Raw genomic sequence first — 12,639 nt, 5'->3', positions numbered from 1 at the left:
ACGGTGGAAAAATCCATGGATGCCCTATAAATGACCGCTGGGTGTGTATTAGCAAAACTGGGAGGTGGGACCTATCCTCCGTGTTGCTCAGGGAGCAGGTTGACAGAGTCAAGGAGACCAAGATACAGATCCCTGATCGGGGGTTGGGGAAAGAGCAAGACCGTCAGGGAACGGTCGTGCTCCCTAAAGTGCCATCTGTATACGAAGAGGTAGAAGGACAGATTGAACTCCCTGATGTTACACAAAACCTGTTTATTGATCTCACCTCTAGAATAGCCACTGTTTTAAATGTTAGCAATTGCTGGGTCTGTGGGGGGCCGCATATTTCGGAACAATGGCCGTGGACTGGTCAAAGCTTAGACATAGGGGAATTGCTGCAAACCACTTGGACTCATGACAACGACAGAAAAAGCCAGGGGTGGAGACTGACAAACAGCCCTGAGGGCCAGTTCTGTATTGAAGGCAAGGGGACCGTGAAGGTAGGGATTAGCCCCTGTCAGAATATATTGGATGCAACCACGCGAGTATGGTGGCCTGAGAATATTGCTTGGTACATTGCAAACCGAGATCATCAAAATTGCATTCGGTTACGTTCTGATTCCTCCTCTTACGAGCTCAGTGCTGACCCTTCCGATGGCATGAAAAGAGTGTGGAGTGGTGGTTGTCAGGGGAATCAATGCTGGAATAATCCTGTCCAGACTCTGCCACGGGGCCAACAATCCGAATACTGGAATTGCAGTGGTCCTGGTCCTTATGAGGGCGTCCCTGGGGTAAAGGAGTTGTGGGATGACGTTGTGAGGCAGGGAGAGCCTGCTCCAGATGGCCTATTTTGGATATGCGGTAATCAGGCATACTCCAAACTGCCCATGGGATGGGCTGGGGTATGCTTCCTGGGTCTAATACGACCTGCGTTCTTCCTATTACCCCGGGAGGAAGGCGATGATTTGGGAGTTAAACTCTTTGACTCCCTGCGTAGGTCACCAAGGGATATCCAAGTCGGTGATTGGGGGGATGAGTGGCCACCGGCCCGGATTATTGAATACTATGGGCCGGCTACTTGGGCACAGGACGGATCATGGGGATATCGCACTCCTATCTATATGCTAAATCGAATTATCAGGCTCCAAGCAGTCGTAGAGGTCATTACTAACCGGACTTCCCTGGCCCTAGAGCTGTTGGCTCAGCAGCAGGATCAGATGAGGGCTGCTATATATCAAAACCGACTTGCCTTGGATTATCTGTTGGCCTCGGAGGGGGGTGTGTGCGGGAAATTTAACCTGACAAACTGCTGTCTAGAAATTGACGATAATGGTAAAGCGGTTTTGAAAATTTCCGATGAAATTCGGAGATTGGCCCATGTGCCAGTACAATCTTGGCGTCCTCTTAGTGGCATCGGATGGTGGGATGGTCTCCTAGGTGGTAGCTGGTGGCGCACGGCGTTGCTGGTGGTTGGGGGCGGCATGATTCTTCTTCTCGTATTACCCTGCCTAACTCCCTGTATTCAGTTTTTAATTCAGAAAAATATTTCCCGACTCCAGGCAGTGGTGGTTCCACAACATGGGACACGGGAACTTAAAGTGATGTTGCTGCGAAAGACCAAGGATTTCCCGGGCCCTTGAGGGAAGGGGGGGGGGGGCTTATCTTGGTCAGGCACATCTTAAAGAAAGAAAAGGGTGGAATTGTGAGAGGTAATTTCGGTTTAAACTTTAAGATGTGCCTGGACCACAGACTGATCTATAATAAAAGACAAAACCTTTGTTTCTTTTCTAACAACCATTTTATATACTCAAAAGTAGAGTAGTTTAAATTGTGCAGAATGCTGACAATTTGTGAGCGATAGTAAAAACAAGCAGGCTCTTGATTAATGAAGCCATTCACACAGCAGAGAAGGATGAGTCCTTGGCTTCTAAGACTCCAGGATGGGAGGACGACTTGAGACATCTGTTTCAGATTAAAGCCTTTGACTGATAAGACTACAGGGTGAGAAAAACAACAAACTTTGGAGACTCTGGAGCCTTTTGTTGCAGACTTTGTGATAAAAATAATGATGTTTTTAAGAATGTGAACCTCATGGCTTGTTGGAGCCAAGGAAAGGAGGGACTTGTGCTGTATATAATGGAGACTTTGTAAGCCTCAGCGCGCCTTTTCTTTAAGGGTGCCCGACTCTGCAGACTTGACTTGTTAATAAAACTTTGTTTTCCTGAATTTGTCTAGAGCGATTATTGAGAAGCGATTTTCGTTTCTAACACTGTGCATGTCTGTTCGTATGTGATTCTGAGTGCGTGTTCAATGTTAAATATTTTCAAACTGTATTGATGTTGTCAGTCTCTCTTACTTTTCCTTATTTATAAACTCAACATCATCGCTGTGCTGATATAAAATGGTGGCTGTGGACAAATCTAAGATGTCTGCCTGACTGATTTGTGTCAGGAATACTTTCAGCAAGAGAGAGGGGGCAATGTGTCAAAAGCCATTTCCATTCATTGATGCTCGCAGAGATAGGGAATGGAGACAGGTCTTTGAAGGTGATTAAAATGCATATCCCAGAACCTGTTTACAGTGAATGTGGAGAGACAATGTGACATCCCAGTACGGTCTGTCTTACTTTCCAAGCTCCTAATATATGAGAGAAACATAATATACAAAACCTGAAATAGCTCAGCCACTGAATTGTATAGTTGCAGCGTTGGATCAGAATCCTGCCTGGCTAGGCCTCATCCCAAATTCAAGGGTTTCTCAAATCCCACACTGACCTTCTGTGGGTTCAATATGTGTGTTGTCTACAAATAAAAGAAAATAATTCACCTGCAATGAAACAAAGCTCTTTCTAGAACGATGTGTGTCTGTTGGTTTCAGTGTCTTCAAACAGGATTGAAGATAAATGAGACAGTGAGAGATAGGCAGCACTGTAACCAGAATGACCGTGCATTATAAAAGGGATATTAATATCTTCAGTGAAAGAGGAAAAACAGATGAGGATAGTCCTCAAACTGGGACCGTGGGGAGTCAGTAAAGTCGTGTAGTTTGTGACTGCATTACGTTTAAGGTGTGACAAGATTTGAAACCACCCTGAACCTGTTGGTTAGATTCCAGGATGTAACACACCCCGGGCTATCTGTTATTCTGAATATTAACCACCCTGAAAACCTCGATTAGATTCCAGTCTGTAACTCACTCTGGGCTGTCTGTTATTCTGTATATAAACCACCCAGAAACCCTCGATTAGATTCCAGGCTATAACTCACTCCGGGGCATCTGTTATTCTGTATATAAACCACCCTGAACCCCTCGATTAGATTCTAGTGTGTAACTCACTCCGGGGTATAAACCATTTTGAATCCTTCCATTAGATTCCAGGCCTTAACTCATTCCTGGCTATATGATATTCTGTATATAAGCCACCCTGAACCCCGCGATTAGACTCCAGGCTGTAACACACTCCAGGTTATGTTATTCTGTATATAACCCACCCTGAACACCTCGATTAGATTCCAGTCTGTAACTCACTCCGGGGTATCTGTTAATCTGTATATAAACCACCCTGAACCCCTCGATTAGATTCCACTTCCTGTCATGTTAAGCTCATGTTCCCAACACAATCTAATCTCAATAATGATCAATGTATCACGGGTCCTCCTATCTGCTGGCACTACCATCAGGTTAACTTTCAGATGTTTACGTACATGATCAGCTGTAGCCTCTGAACAATACTGTTTCAGAATTTCTCATCATTTTACACAGAAACTTTCAGCTTTTTCTATTCTTATTGCAAATCACCTTCCAGAATATTCTCTTGCACCTGCCAATGTTTTCAATATAATTCACAAAACACTGTCAGCAAAGTAGATGACATGACGGGATATAGCAAACTGTTACACTCAGTACCTTCATGTTGCAATGGAATAATATCCAGTCAGAAACCTGCCCTGGGTCAGGGACAAAACCTCCCTGGGTCTGGAAGTGGGGACTGGGCAGAGAACGGTCATTTTTGTCTGTCACTGAGTTAGTTTGGAAATCTGTGCTGCACATGGAAATCTCTCCACATTATATTCAGTTTCTATGTGTGGGTGTGTGTGAGATGGAGAGAGTTTAAACTGAGTATAACTCTGCGTCTCTGCTTAGGGATTCCCTGTCCTTCAGATAATTGACTGCAACATCATAGAAAGTGTGGGTATCTGCCTGTTTCTCTCCCGTCTTTCAGAACACATGGAAACCTCCACATACAGCAGTTGAATCCTGTCTGGCTCATCTCATTGTTGAGTTGGTCCATGGTGGGTACTTTCTCATCTGCTTTCTCTCCTCTTGTATCCCGTTGCTCTGTCTATACATCACCCAATCCCCTCAACTTGAATGCAGTCTGCAGCTCACTCCTGGGTATCTGTTATTCTACACATAATCATCCCGAATCCCCTTGATAAAATTACAATCTGTAACTGACTTCCATTTTTAAGGCACTCTGTACATTTGCCACCTCAATCCTTTGATTAGATTCCAGTCTGTATCACACTCCTGGGTAGCTGTTATTCTATATATTAACCATCCAATCCAAACCCTGTTAAAATTGCCCAAAGTGTTCCAGGGATGTGTAGGTGAGGTGCATTAGTCAGGGGTAAATGTGGGGAAATGGGTCTGAATGGGTTATTCCTTTGAGGGTCAGTGTGGTCTGGTTAGGCCGAAGGGCTTGTTTCCCCACTGTCGGATTTATATGAATCACCTAAAACCCTCTTCATTAGTTTCCAATATGTAACTCACTTCCATGTATGTGTGACTTGCATGTTTCAAAAACACCCCAAAACCTTCAATTCTATTCCACTTGGTGGAGTTTAATTTAGATAAAGGCGAGGGGCTGCATATTGGGAAAGCAACTTTTAGCAGGACTTATGCACTTAATGGTCAGGTCCGAGGGAGAATTGCTGACCAAAGAGACTTTGAAGAGCAGGTTTGTAGAACCGTGAGAGTAGAGGGGCAGGTGGATAAGATAATGAAGGCAGCGTTTGGTATGCTTTCATTTATTGGTCAATGTTTTGAGTATAGGCATTGAGAGGTCATGTTGCGGCTGGACAGGACATTGGTTAGGCCACTGTTGGAATATGGCGTGCAATTCTGGTCTCCTTCCTATCGGAATGATGCTGTGAAACTTGAAAGGGATCAGAAAAGATTTATAAGGAGTTTGTCCGGATTAGAGAATTTGAGCGACAGGGAGAGGCTGAATAGGCTGGGGCTGTTTTCCCTGGAGCATCAGAGTCTGAGGGGTGACCTTATCGAGGTTTATAAAATCATGACGGGCATGGATAGGATAAATAGACAAAGTCTTTTCCCTGGGGTGGGGGAGTCCAGAACTAGAGGGCATAGGTTTAGGGTGAGAGGGGGAAGATATGAAAGAGACCTAAGGGGCAACTTGTTCACACAGAGGGTGGCACATGAATGGAATGAGCTGTCACAGGAAGTGGTGGAGGCTGGTACAATTGCAACATTTAAAATGCAGGTAGATGGCTTTATGAATGGGAAGGTTTGGAGGGATATGGGCCAAAGAGACTAGAATAGGTTAGGATATCTGGACGGGGTGGAACAAAGGGTCTGTTTCTGTGCTGTACATCTCTATGACTGCATGACTCCACGATTTTGTGACTCACTCCCGGATATCTGTTATTCTGTCTGTAAACCACCCCGAACCCCTTAATTAGATTCCAGTCTGTCCCTCATTCCTAGGTATCTAATATGCTGTATATAAACCCTGAACCCCTTGATTAGATTCCAATCTGTCCCTCACTCCTGGGGATGTGTTATTGGATCTGTGAAGTGATCCTTGTTGGATATTAGAACGAAGACAAGATAAACTAAATGGTCAGATGTTACATTGGGAGCAGGAACACAGACAGCTGCTGGTACATTTCTGGCCTGTTACATATCTCCAAGTTTCAGATTGGGGCTGAATTTCTGTCACAATGGGGAAAGTCTCAAAAGCTGTTTACTGTCCTGCATGAATGCATCATCATAACATGAATTCCTTTGCAAGATAGGAAATGGAGACAGCTCCTGGAAGGTGTCTGTATCTCTGTGTGTGTGATTCTGTGTGTCGGTGTAGGTCTGTTCGTGTGTGATTCTGTGTGTGTGATTCTGTGTGCATGTTCAATGTTAAATATTTTCAAACTGTATTGATGTTGCCAGTCTCTCGTACTTTTCCTTATTTAGAAACTCAACGTCATCGCTGTGCTGATATAAAATGGTGGCTGTGGACAAATCTAAGATGTCTGCCTGACTGATTTGTGTCAGGAATACTTTCAGCAAGGGAGAGGGGGCAATGTGTCAAAAGCCATTTCCATTTATTGATGCTCGCAGAGATAGGAAATGGAGACAGCTCTTTGAAGATGACATACTTCAAAAATATACTTTATTCATAAAATAATTTGATGGTGCTGCCTCGTGCTCCCATGAGGAGGTTGAACAGTTCATCCACTTTACCAACACCTTCCACCCCGACCTCAAATTCACCTGGACCGTCTCAGACTCCTCCCTCCCCTTCCTAGACCTTTCCATTTCTATCTCGGGTGACCGAATCGACACGGACATTTACTATAAACCGACCGACTCCCACAGCGACCTAGACGACACCTCCTCCCACCCTGCCCCCTGTAAAAACGCCATCCCATATTCCCAATTCCTTCGTCTCCGCCGCATCTGCTCCCAGGAGGACCAGTTCCAAAACCGTACAACCCAGATGGCCTCCTTCTTCAAGGACCACAATTTCCCGCCAGACTATGGCCTCCACCACATCTCTTCCACTTCGGACTCCTCCGCCCTTGAGCCCCGCCCCTCCAACTGCCACCAGGACAGAACCCCGCTGGTCCTCACCTACCACCCCACCAACCTCCATGTACAACGTATCATCCGCCGTCATTTCCGCCACCTCCAAACGGACCCCACCACCAGGGATATATTTCCCTCTCCTCCCCTATCAGCATTCCGAAAAGACCACTCCCTCCGTGACTCCCTCGTCAGGTCCACACTCCCCACCAACCCAACCTCCACTCCCAGCACCTTCTCCTGCAACTGCAAGAAATGCAAAACTTGCGCCCACACCTCCCCCCTTACTTCCCTCCAAGGCCACAAGGGACACTTCCATATCCGCCACAAATTCATCTACACCTCCACACACATCATTTACTGCATCCGCTGCACCCGATGTGGCCTCATCTATATTGGGGAGTCGGGTTGCCTACTTTCAGAGAGCACCTCTGGGATACCCAGACCAACCAACCTAACCACCCTGTAGCCCAACAGTTTAACTCCCCCTCCCACTCCACCAAGGACATGCAGGTCCTTGGACTCCTCCATCGCCAGACCATGGCAACACGACGGTTGGAGGAAGAGCGCCTCATCTTCTGCCTGGGAACCCTCCAACCACAAGGGATGAACTCGGATTTCTCCAGTTTCCTCATTTCCCCTCCCCCCACCTTGTCTCAGTCAAATCCCTCAAACTCAGCACCGCCTTCCTAACCTCTCCGCCCCCACCCCCACCCTTACCTTGACCTCCTTCCACCTATCGCATTTCCAACGTCCCTCCCCCAAGTCCCTCCTCCCTACCTTTTATCTTAGCCTGCTGGACACACTTTCCTCATTCCTGAAGAAGGGCTTATGCCCGAAACGTCGATTCTCCTGTTCCTTGGATGCTGCCTGACCTGCTGCGCTTTTCCAGCAACGCATTTTCAGCTCATGCTATACATATGCAAACATTCACATACAGTGATCAGAATTTATCATTTGTATGTACAGGTCTGTACTTTTTTCAATCATATGCCCATATATTTAGCTGAGGCGTCAGCAGGGCCCAAATGACTGCATGGGCCCCCTGTTCTTCTTTAGGCAGGCAGACTTTACACGGTGGTCTTTCCCCACTGCGCCTTGGCTTCAGCGCGTCCCTCAACACGTAGTCCTGGACCTTGGAATGTGCCAGTCTGCAGCACTCAGTCGGGGTCAACTCCTTCAGCTGGAAGATCAACAGGTTTCGGACCACCCAGAGAGCGTCCTTCACCGAGTTGATAATCCTCCAGGCACAGTTGATATTCGTCTCGGTGTGTGTCCCGGGGAACAGGCCGTAGAGCACGGAGTCCCGCGTCACGGCGCTGCTCGGGACGAACCTCGACAAACACCACTGCATTCCTCTCCAGACTTCCTCTGCGTAGGCACATTCCAGAAGGAGGTGTGTGACAGTCTCGTCCCCCCCGCAGCCGCTTCGAGGGCAGCGTGTTGTGCGGCTGAGAGTCCGGGCGTGCATAAAGGATCTCATAGACAGAGCCCTTCTCACCACCAGCCAAGCCATGTCTTGGTGCTTGTTGGAAAGTTCTGGCGATGAGGCATTCTGCCAAATGGCTTTGACAGTCTGCTCAGGGAACCGCTCGATAGGACCCGCCCTCTCCATTTCCCGAAGGGTCTCACGGTGCTGACCACTTCCTGATGGACTTGTGGTCAAAGGTGTTTTTCTTCATCAACTTCTCCGCGAAGGACAGGTGGTACGGAACGGTCCGACCGCTCGGAGCGTTCCGCGGCAGCGAGGCCAGGCCCATCCTTCGCAACACCTTCGTGGACGGCACGGTGGCACGGTGGTTAGCACTGCTGCCTCACAGCGCCAGAGACCCGGGTTCAATTCCCGCCTCAGGCGACTGACTGTGTGGAGTTTGCACGTTCTCCCCGTGTCTGCGTGGGTTTACTCCGGGTGCTCCGGTTTCCTCCCACAGTCCAAAGATGTGCAGATCAGGTGAATTGGCCATGCTAAATTTCCCGTAGTAGGGGTAAATGTAGGGGTATGGGTGGGTTGCGCTTCGGCGGGGCGGTGTGGACTTGTTGGGCCGAAGGGCCTGTTTCCACGCTGTAATGTAATCTTGGGTGTTTGCGTACCCGGGGATCCACGCACAGCTTGATGCAGCCACACACAAAGGTGGCCATCAGGGTGCGGGTGGGCATTGGCGTGTGTTCTTTTTCCCCCCGTTGCCCAGTACTTTGACCTCTATAGATGGCCCGGGTGACTGCAGCTAATGGGAGGATAAAATACGACGTGCAGCATAACAGAGAAGGACAAGGAACCGCAAGCGAGCGCCCCCTATAGGATCATCTGACTTTTGTTTGTAGACCAGGGGAGAGCGCGAACGCAGTCCCCCACTACCACAAATTTTGCAGTCGAGTATCCCGCATTTGGGGACATCGCAGGCGTCAGCACACCCGAAGTGCAATGGGATAGCCTCGTCCTGGGAGAACCACCTTGGTGATCATGGTATCTCCCCTGCCAGGTAAGTATGCTCAATACTCTCACTCGCTCAAACCCAACAACCGCCCCTACCCCTTACGCTCGGACTGACTGCGTTTTCGAAAATCGAACGCTCACCTGCCTCAGGTTCCCTGTTCTGCAGAAACAGCGCCATTCCTCACCCGGATCAAAGAACATCCCGAAAGGCCCATGTTTTCCACTGAATACTGCCCTCGCCGGGGCGAGGCAGCGCTAATTTGCATTTCTTCCAGAAAAGGGAGACGCTCCGCCCCCCAGCCGCCCCGCCCCCTTCCCCGCCCCGCCCCCTTCCCCGCCCCGCCCCCTTCAGGCTGCACCAGGAATAAAGCCCCAGTGATGTCCCAGACACTTGTAGCTCTCTGCTCCCAGACACTGTCCACAGTGGGGAGGGCAACGCCAGTAAAAGCTATTTTTAAACTTTGCTGGTCAAACTTGAACGATATTTTGAAATCACTTTCTTTCCCCTAATCCCTACAAATTGGACAAATCTCCTTCGTGTGAAACAGCAGCATTGCAATCTCCCACCCTCTGTGTTGCACCAGATGCAGATCAATTCCTTCAGGGAGATCTCACGGTTAAGGTTAAGGATCCCAGGCTCAAGGAAATATTTCTCAACATTGTTTGGCTGTCACGTTAAACTGAGGGCACCACCTTCTCTGGATGCACAATCCACGTTTTCAACACCCTCTGTTATTTCGAAAAACACTCGCCTGTGATTCAAATGTCAATATTATTTGCATCTGTCTTCGATTTACTTGCTTATTTATACTAATAATGAAACGTGTTTAACCATGACACCTGGTTCTGATGGTTGACGTACAAGATTAGATCCCCTAAGTGTGGAAACAGGCCCTTCAGCCCAACAAGTCCACACAGACCCTTGGAAGAGTCATCCACCCAGAACCATTTCCCCTCTGACTAATGCACCTAACGCTACAGGCAATTTTAGCATTGGCCAATTCACCTGACCTACACATCTTTGGACTGGGAGGAAACCGGAGCACCCGGAGGAAACCCACGCAGACACGGGGGGGGGGGGGAATGTGCAAACTTCACACAGTCCCCTGAGGCTGGAATCGAACCTGGGTTCCTGGCGCTGTGAGGCAGCAGTGCTAACCACTGAGCCAGCGTGCTACTCCCATATAGCACCTCTATAAACCCTGCGTGTCCTTCTAATTTCCAGAGCAACTTTACAGTTCGGTAATGCCTGTGCCCTCTGGCTTTGAGAGCGCAAGATTAGATTAGATTAGATTACTTACAGTGTGGAAACAGGCCCTTCGGCCCAACAAGTCCACACTGACCCGCCGAAGCGCACCCACCCAGACCCATTCCCCTACATTTACCCCTACACCTAACACTACAGGCAATTTAGCGTGGCCAATTCACCTGACCTGCACATTTTTGGACTGTAGGAGGAAACTGGAGCACCCGGAGGAAACCCACGCAGACACGGGGAGAATGTGCAAACTCCACACAGTCAGTCGCCTGAGGCGGGAAGTGAACCCCGGTCTCTGGCGCTGTGAGGCAGCAGCGCTAACCACTGTGCCACCGTGCCGCCCACTAGATGATTTTTAATTTTACAATTTATACTTTAATCATTAAAATGTCTTTACATATATATGTTTTATCACAAACACAGGGTACAGCAGCATATCAAAGAGACTAATAAACATCAGAGTTTTACTCTAATCAAGAAAAGGCATCTCTTCTTTGTGCAAGATTGCATTTTCAGATAAAGAGGTTAATACGACCCCGATTATAGCGGGACAAACTGAAGATCAGGCTGTCCTGTCTGCTCCCAAAGTTTCTGACCCTTGGTGCTGATGTTCTCTCTGGAGTGCGTGAGGGACCCCTCTGATCTGAGTTGCTTTACTTAACTCTGGAAGAATACAGCAAGCCAGGCAGTATCAGGGGGTGGAGAAGTCAATGTTTCGGGTCTGACCCTTCATCAGGACTGAGCTTTTAACTGGTTATCTGGGTCACCTCCGAGTGCTGTTGGGCAGCAACTGTTTGATGTAAGAATGTACTTTGCATAAATTATGAACTTGATGTTAATTGACTTTCTACCCTCGGGATGACTGTTACAATAGACAGTGTCGGATATTGGATTAGTGGTGCTGGAAGAGCACAGCAGTTCAGGCAGCATTCGAGGAGCAGCGAAATCGACGTTTCGGGCAAAACGCCCATCATCAGGAATAAAGGCAGTGAGCCTGAAGGGTGGAGAGATAAGCTAGAGGAGGGTGGGGGTGGGGAGAGAGTAGCATAGAGTACAATAGGTGAGTGGGGGAGGGGATGAAGGTGATAGGTCAGGGAGGAGAGGGTGGAGTGGATAGGTGGAAAAGGAGATAGGCAGGTAGGACAGGTCATGGGGACAGTGCTGAGCTGGAAGTTTGGAACTAGGGTGAGCTGGGGGAAGGGGAAATGAGGAAGCTGTTGAAGTCCACATTGATGCCCTGGGGTTGAAGTGTTCCGAGGCGGAAGATGAGGTGTTCTTCCTCCGGGCGTCTGGTGGTGAGGGAGCGGCGGTGAAGGAGGCCCAGGACCTCCATGTCCTCGGCAGAGTGGGAGGTGGGAGTTGAAATGTTGGGGCCACGGAGGCGGTGTGGCTGATTGGTGCGGGTGTCCCGGAGATGTTCCCTGAAGCGCTGGGCTTTTAACTGGCTATCTGGGTCGCCTCCGAGAGCTGAAGATGCGTTGCTGGAAAAGCGCAGCAGGTCGGGCAGCATCCAGGGAGCAGGAGAATCGACGCTTCGGGCATGAGCCCTTCTTCAGGAGCCCTTCTCCTGCTCCTTGGATGCTGCCTGACCTGCTGCGCTTTTCCAGCAACGCATTTTCAGCTCCGATCTCCAGCATCTGCAGCCCTCACTTTCTCTACCTCCGAATACTGTTGAGCAGCAACGGTTTGGTGTGAGAATGCAATTAGCATAAGTTAATAACTTGATGTTAATTGACATTCTATCTCGGGAAGACTGTTACAAAGGACAGTGTCTGATATTGTAACTTGCCTGTTGACTGAGCGGACCCTGGGAGCTGAACCGTCTCGATAGCAGTTCGACTGAAACTCAGATCCACTGTCCCACCCGAAACCTTGCAGCATTGTCCTGTCAACACCTATCCAATCCTATCCATCACGTTGAATGGCCTGTATATCTGTCTGCAAACTTCCTGCAAACTTCCTGCCTTTGTACCGCAGTTCCCACTGTCCTATTAAAACCTGTCCCATATCATCGATCAGGGTAACAGGTCTGCGTCAGGGTAACAGGTCTGCGTCAGGGTAACAGGTGTCTGCGTCCCTGTTGGTCTGGCCCTGGTCCAGCTTCAGTTATCCAGTTTTTTTCCCAGCAGGCCGTACGATTGGC

At 48.7% G+C, this 12,639-nt stretch overlaps 1 protein-coding gene and 1 non-coding gene across 3 annotated transcripts in view; both read right to left on the bottom strand.

Moving 5' to 3' along the window:
* Positions 1-9,477, bottom strand: part of LOC148138334 (putative G protein-coupled receptor 139) — a 43,882-nt gene extending 34,405 nt beyond the window's left edge. The window contains exon 1 of one of the 2 annotated variants that reach the window (XR_015753925.1): positions 9,380-9,401. The gene's annotated coding sequence lies outside the window, so the exon portion shown is untranslated. Of the gene's footprint in view, positions 1-9,379 lie in introns of both variants that reach the window. The other variant, XM_087981569.1, reaches the window with a different exon arrangement.
* LOC122545582 (U1 spliceosomal RNA) lies at positions 9,129-9,292 on the bottom strand. The gene has a single exon (XR_006310563.2). It is a non-coding gene; the product is annotated as a U1 spliceosomal RNA (small nuclear RNA).
* Positions 9,478-12,639: the final 3,162 nt, after the last annotated feature.

Source organism: Chiloscyllium plagiosum, unplaced genomic scaffold, assembly GCF_037043375.1.
Source record: "Chiloscyllium plagiosum isolate Xiang-an unplaced genomic scaffold, Cpla_swu_hap1 HiC_scaffold_40, whole genome shotgun sequence".
NCBI classification, from domain to species: domain Eukaryota; kingdom Metazoa; phylum Chordata; class Chondrichthyes; order Orectolobiformes; family Hemiscylliidae; genus Chiloscyllium; species Chiloscyllium plagiosum.
This window is presented reverse-complemented; position numbering and strand designations above follow the sequence as displayed.